General features: G+C 42.0%; 1 protein-coding gene across 1 annotated transcript in view; it reads left to right on the top strand.

The window, feature by feature from the left end:
- Nucleotides 1-11,708, top strand: part of VEGFC (vascular endothelial growth factor C) — an 80,303-nt gene that overhangs the window by 430 nt on the left and 68,165 nt on the right. The window lies entirely within an intron of this gene.

The following is an 11,708-nucleotide window of genomic DNA, read 5'->3' as shown; positions in this document are numbered from 1 at the left end:
GAGGAGTGCCCGGGGAGCGGCGCGGGGGGACGGCGACAACAAAACCCGAGACTTTTCCACTCGCTGCAAAGTCTCTTGGAGTTGCTGACACTTCGGAGGAGTCGCGGCTGCGTGACAGAGTTGACGGGAGGTGTAAGGTGACGCCCGAGTCTGAGAGTTTTCATTCTGCCTAGGCGCACGGTGAAGGTTGGGCTTCAATTCTCGGATTCCAGTCACAAATAGTTACACTTCTGTATTAATCTTTGCTTGCATGGGACGTTTCATAACACAGCATTCAAGTACCTGTGGTACTTGTGGTTTTGCAGTTCCCGGTATGCTGATGCATAAAAAGGATGCATAGTATGCGGTTGTATAAGCATGTGGCGTTATTTGGAAGACGTTTGATGCCTGAGCTTCTAACAGCTCTTACCCTCTTCTTATTGTTTTGAGGATTTCTGGCATGCTTATTGAAAGCAATCGTGACCCGGCTCATTCATTATGCGTTTCAGTGTGGGGCGAGGGGGAAGTGTGCGGATTAAAAGTTAAGCTGATATTCTGATTATTACTTCTTTTCCTACACTGTTTGTTTTACTGAATACGTGTTTGGGAGATTTTACTGCAACTGCATGGGAAGTCAAGTGTTGATAGTGTACATTAGCTGTACTTATTTCTGGTATTTAAACTGTTGCAGACCGTATATTGTTTATAGAAATCATGCTTTTAAAAATAATATTCTGCATGGAAAAGGTTACAGAGTATACTGTAGTCTTTCTTCAAATATTTTATTTCAGACAAATGTTTATATTGCCATGTTCTGAATGCTAGTATGCTATCAGTGCTCATATTGTTGAAATGTTTATCAAGTATTTTTTCGAGCTAAGTATTTAAAAATAGGAATATAAAATCATTCAGCTGGTCACTCTTATCACTTAGACTATTTATAAAAAAAAAAAAAAAAAGGCAAAACTTAGTGAAGGGTAAAAACAACTTAACTCTTTCCAGCCCATGACTGTAAATCAGTTATTTACTGGGCGAAGCTGGCATTTGAGTTGTGAAGCCTCAGAATAGCTTATGCTGGAAAGGTAGGAAGAATCCAAACTGGATCATGGAGCATGCTTAGTACACTTAAACTGCTGAGGTAGAGCAGCTGACGGTGAAGATGTTCTAAGTGATGCTGCATCTTCCCGTGCACGTGTCATGGACCGTCACTCTTTCTTGAAGAAACCTCAAAGTCTTTGGGAACTGCCACTGTGGCACATTGTGTGGAAGTGCAAGCGCTCCCTGGAAAAAGGGGAACTGTCAGCGAACCAGAGCAAGAGAGGTCAAGAGACTGGGAAGTGAGTGGGATAGCATGTGTTAAGCGATTATGTTAACAGAAAAATGTTTTTGTGCCTGACTACTGGTGAGTAGTAGTGAGAGAATGACTCTGGATCCAAGCAGAGTTAGTCATGTTGGAAGTCCAAAGTTGCGAGTTTGTTGCTTTTGCTGGAACTGTTTGAGTGAGTAAGTACTGTGCATGTTTGTTCCTGCGATGAGAGGATGTTGAGGTGGATGCCTGAAAGTCACCGTGAAAGGATAAAATAAGTAAACTGTAAGTAATTGTTTCAAGGCAAATCTGATTATATTGTCAGTAAAAAGTCATCTGCTTGAACTTTCTTAACTTCAATGAAAAATGCGTGACCACTTGAGTTTGTGTTCATAGATATTACGTTATCCTTCTGATGCTGAAGTACAGGTCATACAGCCTTTTGAGTCAACTTTTTACACACTATATTTATTCCTATTTTAAGAACTTCAGCTTTAGAAACATTTTTAAAAGAGTGGATGAAGTTGAGGGTCCTCCAACATAGTAGGAAAAGCTGGGCAGAAAATAAGGGTGTTGTGTTTTTATGCAGGTAGGTATTGCGCGTCAGTCTTGTCCCAGAGATTTGCAGCAACTTGGAAGCGTTACAGATATAAATAGTAGTAGTTCTTCATACACAGCTCTTGCAAGGGCATGTTCTGCAGCAAGTGGGCACTGATAAGCTTGTGCAACACTGCCTCCCCCCTTTTTTTTTCAGCCTAAGGGTAAAGTTCATTATTTAACAAGCTTACAGGGCCCAGATTAATACTTTTTATCTGAACTGTCTGCTCAGTGGGATGGGAATGAATCCTGCCCATCAATCGCCTCTTTCAGATTTCCTGCAGCGCAGGGGGATTGCCCCGATTTCCCCAGCAGGGCAGGAGCCAGGCGGCCCCCGGCTCCCTCTCTCCATCTGGGTGGCCTGTTGGGGAAGATAACCTGGTATTTCAAGTTCTCTCTCTGCTTAAGGTGGGACCGGGGGGGTCAGCCCTCCTGCCCCCAGAGTTCTTGCAGTTTGGCAGGGACCCGCCGCCCGGCAGGGATGCTCGGAGCAGCTGCAGCAAGGAGAGGGTGAGCAGTTGTGCAACACTGGTGACTTGAAACTTTAGCTCCTTGCACTGTCTGTGAATATTTTAATAACTCTTGTAATGCGTTTAGTCTCTGGCTCTTGTTCTTTAGGTAGTTTTGAATTGGGAATGTGCGGTATTAACTCACTGGGGAGGGCAAAGCATTTAAAAGAAATGAATTCTTTATTGTTTGTTTGCTGAAAGTTTCAAAATGAACTGGAGGGACTACACAGGCAGTTATTGAAATGAAGGTGTGACAGTAGCATGTACCTAGATTGCATTACTGGTAATAGAGTCACAGTAGCAGGAGTAGGTTCTTAAATATATGAAATGCATATATATATATAAAATACAGTAACTGGAAAGAAGCCATACAGCTGGGAGGGTTTGCTGTAGCTGCACCTTTGTTTTGTCGCATAGTCAAACCCTTAGGATTACGTGACTATACAAAAGCAATATTGGCCGATTGTCCCACGTGGCTCTAAGAGGTTTAAAATTATATGCAAGGATTCTTAGTTTTGGATTAGAATGGGAATAATGTGAACATGTATTTGCCTGTTCTGAAGGGCATCCCTGGAAGTGGCATTGGGACCTCTTTAGACAGACAGCAATGATGTACAGAACAGTCTTTGTGCCGTGATTCTGTGATTTGCTTTTTGCAATGAAAATAGGTGCGCTTACCTGAGCTCCACTTATCTGGGATACTATCTCAACTGAGAGATACCTTTTTATTATTTATTATTATTATTATTTTAAAATTACTTTACATCTGACCTAATCATAAAATGCTTCTAGATGATGGCTAATACATACCGTTAGTGTGGGAGTGGGAGGAAAAGCAGTGTGTCACTTTGTGGGTTTTTCTCCTGTTACTGTATCTTGATGGTGTAATCTCAAACCCATCGGTTTTATGGCCACCTCTAAGTTTATGAAGTGTGCCTTACTCGGCGTTGTGATGTTACATGCACTGGTGAGAGATGAGGCTAGGTTTTCCACTCTGAAAACAAGCATAAACCTCACTCCCAGTACTCCAGCAGTGCTAAATTGAGTGGGTAGGGAGAAGGGGTTTTTTTTCTGCTGTTGCTGTTTTGTCCGCTGCAACTTTCCCTTTCGTGTGTGTGTGTGTGTAGCAACTTTTCAGATGCAAACATGCACAAAGATGCTTTTTTTAGAAGCATGATTTGTATCAGATACAATGGGATGAACATAAGCGATATAATAGGACCTATTATGAAGGCGAAGCTTCTGCCAACATCATTATTAAACCTTGGCCTAGCCTTTTGTGCAAGGAGAGTACAATGCTAAGCTCTAAGAGCTCGTGGCACTTGCTAGTTCTTGGTGTAGGTACATTCATCCCTGGGTATCTTGTGCAAGCGCACTTGTGTGTCTCTGAGGGATTTCATGGGGTTGCTGCTGACAAGTAAGGTTCTAAGAAAGCTTTGGGGATCGCTTTAACTAATTGCAGTGTTTGGAGGCTTACAAAAACATCCCCTCAAAAATAGTATTTTTACACTCACTTAGGTTCGGTGTGTGTTTAAACTCTTGTATGTTCTTCAAGGGTGTGTGTCTGCTTATTTTAGTAAAAATAAAGCAGGACTTGCTCTTCAGGCTGTTGTAGCTGAGGGTGATGGCAATGATCCTCTCCCATTGATAGCTACCATCCAGGATAGGAAGTCTTTCTCGAACCTTGTGTTCAGCTGCTGCTTTTTCGAACGTGGTCAGTGATTCATTAAAACAAAATGCTTGGAACAAAGGGAATCCAGCTGAAGTCAGACTGGTATCCTATCAAGTTTAATATCTTGTTTAATGTAAAAATGTGCTACAGCTCTTTGTAAATGAATTAGAAGAAATTCCAAGCGAGGTTGTTATTCGAAAGATGTAAGCTCTTTCAAGGTCTAAGTTGCTTCTTAAGAGTTTTATGTTTGGCAAGGTGTTGAATTTTGTCTGGTGAGTAGAATCATAGAATATTTTGCGTTGGAAGGGACCCCTAGAGGTCATCTAGTCCAACCCCCCTGCAGGAGCAGGGACACCGCTAACTAGATCAGGTTGCTCAGAGCCCCGTCCAACCTGGCCTTGAATGCTTCCAGGGATGGGGCCTCCACTACCTCTCTGGGCAACCTGTTCCAGTGTTTCACCACCCTCATTGTAAAGAATTTCTTCCTTATATCTAGTCTAAACCTACCCTGGTTTAGTTTAAAACCATTACCCCTTGTCCTGTCACAGCTGGCCCTACTAAAAATATTTTCCCCATCTTTCCTATAGGCCCCCTTTAGGTATTGAAAGGCCGCAATCAGGTCTCCCTGCAGCCTTCTCTTCTCCAGGCTGAACAAGCCCAACTCCCTCAGCCTGTCCTCATAGGAGAGGTGCTCCAGCCCCTGGATCATTTTTGTGGCCCTCCTCTGGACCCGCTCCAACACTTCCATGTCCTTCTTGTGCTGAGGGCTCCAGAGCTGGACGCAGCACTCTAGGTGAGGTCTCACCAGAGCAGAGTAGAGGGGCAGAGTAGGCTAGGTATGATTGTTTTTGTTATTATAAACATTCAATACCTCTCTCTTTTTTAATTCCACCTAGCTTCGGAGTGATACAGAATACCAAGTTCCCCACCATGTATATGTGTATCTGCTTCAAAGGCGCTAATGGCTGCATAAATTGCAACAGAATTTTAATTTAAAACACTGGTAGCTTAGGGGGACCATGGGGGATTGTTTGTTGAATTCCTATTGTATATGAATTTGTCAACTTGTCTCCCTTGGTTTGTGTTTATCTGTCACCAGAAGTTTTTCTGATGACTTAATATTTATGTGTTACTGTATTTTTCCCTCTCTTTGTTGCATTTCTGATTTTAGTTAGGAAATAGCTGAAGTGTAACTCATTTATTCTTCTACTCTTCTATTGTAATCATTGTAAATCAATCCCTCTAGCACTTCAGTCTTTTTTTTTTTTTTCTTTTGACATTTCCTAACTTGTGTAAGATGGGTATAACTCCTTGCAAATATTTAGAGACTGCAATTGCCAGTGGAGAGAATGCACATTTTCGTAAGATGCTCGTATTTAGCAAAGTCACCAAGAGGAATGGCATTCTTTGGGGGAGGAGACGAAAACACAGGGAAAACTCTTTCTGATAACTGAAGGAAAAAAACAGTAGTAGTTGGTATATTTTGGCTATATTGTAGTCTTTGCTGAGTATAGGCGAATATGTTATCTTCCTAGATGTAGTTACTGAGGCAATAAATTTTCTGCAGGAAATTTTTGGGATCCTGATTGTGGTTAACTTCAATGAAAAAATAATTGCCTGGAGAAGTTAATGACATTAATTATCTGATACTACCATCAACCTCAACCCTGTTGTACTCTGTACTGTTCACGTAATGGCTTCATCTAGTCAGTGACAATTTTCAAATAGTCTGACCTCAAGGATGCAGCTTAAAAACTGTTGGAAGTGTTTCGCATCCCGTTCCTCATTGAAGAGAGCAGGGCTTTTTATCCTGGACAAAGGAAAATACTGGCAAAGAATCAGACAATTCTTGGAAGACACCAGAAGGCTGCTGGGCAGCAGAGGACGTGGGGGTTTCTCTCTGGTGTCACAGGTGTGGCATCCCCTGTGTTACTCCTACCTGCTTGTGGCAGCATTGTGACATAAGTAATTTCAGGAATCAGATATCATCTAGAGCAAAAACATTTACACCACAAAATGGTTTAATTCTTTGACTTTCCTTATCAAAGAATTGTGCTCTGTTGAGAGAAGAGAGGAATTCAGTGGAACAGATTGCTTCTGACAACAGCTGCAGCATTTGGCTATTTCTTCATTCTTTTTTCCCAGAGGAGATCCGCAGCAACCTCCCAATCCCCCACATGCACGTGTGAAAATTTCCGGGGCTTGTAAAGATTGTCAGAAACAGTAGATATCCTATTAGAGATCGTCGAGAAGAAGCGAAAGCACTCTATCTGTCCTTCAACTTTCTTCGACTGCAGAATTCAGCGAACCAAATATATTTGTGGTGGACTGCTCCAGCTGTCCAGAATGTACTTGCTGCATCAGTCACAATATTTAGAGCCAAGAGAAAAACTGGCCAAGTGAAGCTTCACAGTTCGCTGCTGTTTACTTGCTCGTGTTTATGTTGACAATTAAATGTTTGGCATTGGGTTTGTTTGCTTCATGGGTGTTTTTGTTTTCAAGTTGGCCAAGAGAGATGCAGCTGGTAAGTAACCTCTGCAGTCTGCTCAAGGAACTGTCTTGGTAGAGACAGAAAGAGCAACAATTGTAGAGGTTGAGGTATTTATTACTTCCAGGTCAAACGTTAATTTTGGTAGGGCTTTATTATAATTTTGCTTCAAGTAGGAGCCATTCACCCCTTTCCAAATAGGCGGCTAATGCTCATTGCCCTGCAAGTATAGTATCCATATACACTATGGAATCCATATATGCAGTCAGGTGAAGAAGAGCTGGTAACTGGTGTTTGAGGTGTGCTGTCCACAGATGGCAGCATCTGCGTTCCTGCTCTGCTGACTGGAGGTGGTCTCACTTTGTGCGATATGCACATTAAAGAAACTTTACATGGAGAAAGAAAAAAAAATCTTGAGTTTAAAATTTAAGGAAAGCCTGAGAAATGAAGAAAGCCCTAAGGAAAAACTTGCTTGAACAGCTTTGGTTTTGTTTGTTCCTTAAGAAAAACAGGAGAGCATTTCTTGCCACAAGTCCTGGATGTCATTTTGAGATGTTTCTTAAAAAAAAAAAAAAAAAAAAAAAAAAATTGTTTTCTTTGAAAATGTTGCCTTTGGAGTTCTGAGAATTCACGACAGTCTTGACCTGTCATTCTTCTTTACTAACAACTGCTAAGTATTGCAAACTATGCAACAGTGTTGTGGCTGCTGTAAATTGGAGACTATCAAACACCATCAAACCGGGTTTGACTGGAAGTCAAAGAAAGTTTGTATTTTGTACCCCTAAAAGGATCATTCATTATTTGGTGAACTGCCGAGGATAAAATCTCTGCTTGTTTGCATGCTCACTATTACTTGGAGAACATCGCTCTTGCTGTTTCTTCTTGGAAATAACGCAGAAAAGAAAAACCACGTGACTTCAGTCATTCCAGTTGTATGTATTTGTAACTGGCCTCAGATGCACTTGACAGACACATACGTTGCCTGTCAGTGTAACAGTACCAAGACTCTTGATGGAGGCATTTTTGTAGAATTGCTATTTATGGTGAGATTAGCAGTGTAATTAACTGTCATAGGGAACTAAGAAATAAACTTGCAAGGTAGTGCCGTATTGACGTTGGTCCCTTGCCTAGGGGCAGATGTTTCCCCATTAAAAGGGAGTCTATGACTTCCTCTTTGCCCCACCCACTCCCCAGCAAACCTTGCGTAAGAGGCAGAGTGCTGCTGTGGTACAAACGTGACCATTTACTTAATTTGATTTTATTCATGTAGGTCAGGGTACTCATGTTAAGATTTCAGTGTCTCTTTGCTGTCAGGATTTTTTAAAAATTTTATTTCCTTTATATCATTAATACTGAAATATTCTGTGATTTGGAGGAAACGAGACAATCTTGTTAATAATCAGCAGGCTTGCACTGTTCAATCAGTAAATACGGAGAAGTGTTTTTTATCCATCACTGCCTTCCTTCCTGGAAAATTATTTTGTCTTTCCAGTTGGGTGTGTTTCTGGCTGGCTAGAGAAGGGCAAAATGTTGGTTCACTTAAAAATACCAAGAACCCTGTTGTGCAGGCCACAGGGCACAGCTTTCAGGAGAACATTAACAGCTGCTTAATATCCCACTGACGTGACTGAATATGGTGAGTATTGGCCTGTCTTCTTTGTAAAGTTCCATGGCCTTTCACGGAGGTTTCATCTAAACTGTCAGGCAGCAGAAGCCAAGAGGTTAGGCTCAAAATCAAATTCTCTGAGGCTCTCCTTGCTTGCTTGCTGGAGAGTTAGTGATGCTGAGTTTGTGCCTTCTGCCTCATGTACCCAGGTGCACCCCAGGACATGAGAATGTGCTTTTTTTGAACACACAGTTTGGAAAGGTCTTGGGGTGCTCTTGTGGCTCAGCAGAACCCAGCATCTGGGCAGCTCCTGGCTGCCTCAGTGCAATTTCTTTTGCCTGCCAGGAGAGCCGTGGTAATAGCACTGGGCACGTGAGATTGTCTGGACCCCTCTTAGGACAGGATTTGCTGTGGCAGTGCTGAGGGAGGTGACTTTGATGAACAGTCTGGGCTCAGACTGAGATCAGGCTGCCTTAGAGTGGTTAATTGGTTGATAAAGGGCTGTCTCTGCAGTTATGGTTCCCTCCAACACCGTGGCACTCAAGTCAGAGTAAACGCAGCAACTGAATGGTGTGGAAAGTGATGTGTGGAAAAAATGCTTTTACTTTTCTTACCCAAGAAGACCTGCCTATTTAACTCTGATCATCAGCTGCTTAAATGATGAGGATCTGTAATATTAAATAAGAACCCTGCTTCTTTTTTTCTCCAGGCAGCTGGGCCAGCAGGTGATCAAGTCGCTAAAAACAAATGGAAGGTGTAAACATCTTTAGAGGAGTTTTGAGTACTTCCCTTTCCAAAATAACTGTGGTCAGGCTGGTAAGGCAGTAAAGGCACATTGAACTGTGATCTTGGAGCAGGAAGCAGGGGAAGGAGCTTTTCAGAAGGGTTTTCAGAGGGTAGGGCCATGCTTCAAAGGAAGGAAGAATTAAGTTGTTCTGTTGCACCAGGTAGAACTAAAGAATTAGGCAAACTCTAAACTGAACAGTCATTACTAATCTGGATTAATAGCATAAAAAGGCTCTTTGTAGTAATGAAACTCTTCGAATATCTTAACTAACCATTTCAGAAAATTAATGGAATTTTCAAATCCTCGCCTCTTATGACAGATGGGTCATCTGTATTTTTCCCCTGAACCTGTAAGTTGCTGCTTTACTCCATGATTAGTTGGTTTATGGTATTTATTTTGAGTATTGAAGTCACATAAGACTAGAAGAACAGCTGTACCTGATTAGACAAAATGCCTGGTTAGCCCTATATGCCATTTCCAACGTAGGCAATCATGTTGGACAGCCCCTGCTGCACAGCCACTAAACATGCATGGTGTGCCCCGCTGATGTGGCAGAGGGTGACTTGGGGAGTGATGCTGGAAACCTCATGCACAGCACATGACGAGGAGCAATCTGTCACACTTGTCCTTCTCACATCCCCTTCTTCACCTTTGTATCCCACAGATCATGTTCAGGAGAAGCCCTCAAACCCTGGTGTGCAAGCACGTACCTGCTGTTCTGGTCGTTCCTTGGCCACCTGGGAACTTCAGCTGGAAAACCCAACAGCAGGCATGGGATGTTCACAGGGTCCCCATGCTCATCGTGTTTTTCATAGTGAAAGGGCAACCATGGCAATATACACCTGGCTACAGCCACTCTTATGGCTCTTCCAGGACTTACTAGTTTTTTTGGCTGGACTTTTTTTAGCTATGACCATCCAAGGCCCTGCGAAATTACAGGACCTTCTTGACAACCTCCTTCTGAGCAAAGAAATGTAAAGTGTCACTATATGCTTACAGACTTTTGGCAGCAGGGCAGTTTGTGCTCTTCCTTGCCTTAAATGATGAGGGGTGTGTGGGGGTTTATTTTGTTTTCATTAATAGCTTTCAGTTGACACTTCTCCTATGTGTTATCCGGGTGCTTATTGAGCCCCCAGAAGCTTTTGACTTCAACACATTTCTGCATGAGTAAGTTTGGCTTTGAGTGGATGTTACGTTTGATATATATAACAGTAAACTAACAAAAACCAAACAAGCACCAAAACTGAAAGAATCATTCCTTTTGTTCATCTTGAGCGTGGCGCCTGTTAATTAAGTATGAAACTTCTTCAGTCCTTGTCCTGGACAAGGCAGGGAACAATTCTGTCTGTGGCGCTTGTGGTTTTATTGAGTCCTCCTCTCCATTGTTCTTTTTCAGATTCAAGATCCTTCACTTATGTAACCTGTTTTTTGTAATGAAGCTGTTCATTACCTTTGGTCATTTGACTTCATACCTTCTTTAATTCTCTTTAAGACTGCAGAGCAAAGGGACGAGAGAGACAGGAGTGCACACAGGATTCAGGATGTGGGATGCCGTGGATGTGTCTAGGGACACAGTGATGTTTTGTTCTCTTTCCTAATAATTCCACTTATATATATATTTTTAAAGTGTGTCTTGATTGAAGAGTATTTTGTAACATGTCAAGACATGAATATGATTAAAATGCCTCTTTTAAGAACTGCCTGTATTTATAGTGAAGAACTGGATGGGGGAAGGCATTTCATAGTTACTACTACTTCCTCAAAATGATGTATGATTATTTAACCTATGTGTTCGTTATGCTTTGAATGTGGTTTTCTGCCTGCCACGTGTGCATGGTGAGAGATTTAATGGGACTAGCTATCTTCTGAGTTACAAAACATGAGCTGTGTATTTAATATCCGTAATGATTTTTTTAAGAAACGAGATGTGCTGTCAAAGTAATCTGTGAAATATATTGGCAGTCTCGTAAAGGTTGTTTATACCTGTTAAGAGTAAGAAGTTACTGTCTGGTCTGAGAGGTTGGTTATGTGCACTAACTAGGTGCATATGACTAAGGAAATTTATCAGGAACCTACCCACACATGCAAATTTTCAGATATGTTGTGTCAAGCTTAGCCTAAAGCATAAGAATATAAGAAATACCCCCCTGGGGCAGACTAATGGTCTGCCTAGACAAGTGTTTGGCCTCTGTCTGTCTCAGCAGCACACGCTGTTCTTGGGGAGAGCATTCGGGCTTCATTGCTTTCTGCAGTTCACTTCCCTCATGCCCTCCTAGCATCCACAGTTGTTGGACTGAGGCTATTAGAGGTCATGCCCCTGCCTCTTCCCTTCAGTATCTATTTACGGACCTCTCATCCATGGATTTGTCTAGTTTCATACTGAAGATGCCATGAGTGGTGAGTAGATCCTGAACGACTTCATGCCAGGACAGTGCCAGCTCAGGCACAGTGAAGCTTCTCTGATTTGGGTGACCTGAGATATCTGTAAAGACTTATTCTATGGTTAATATTCTTTACTTCTCTCTTCTTTGTTTCCTGTGTGTTGCACAGGCACAAAAGTTATTTTCAGCACTTAGAAAACAAAATTTGCTGTTTCCTTTGGGATCTGGGGTATATGTCCTGAAATTTTCAAAGACCAAACTAAGTAAGAAACATGACCGTGTTATTTAATTCTTTCATACTATATTTGAATAAAATACAAATGCTTTTTGTATTTTGGCCAGTTGCAGTGACTGGGTCCAATGTCAGCTCCCCCCGTTCCCCC

This window comes from Egretta garzetta, unplaced genomic scaffold (genome assembly GCF_000687185.1).
Source record: "Egretta garzetta isolate BGI_Z169 unplaced genomic scaffold, ASM68718v1 scaffold46, whole genome shotgun sequence".
Classification (NCBI taxonomy): Eukaryota; Metazoa; Chordata; class Aves; order Pelecaniformes; family Ardeidae; genus Egretta; species Egretta garzetta.
This window is presented reverse-complemented; position numbering and strand designations above follow the sequence as displayed.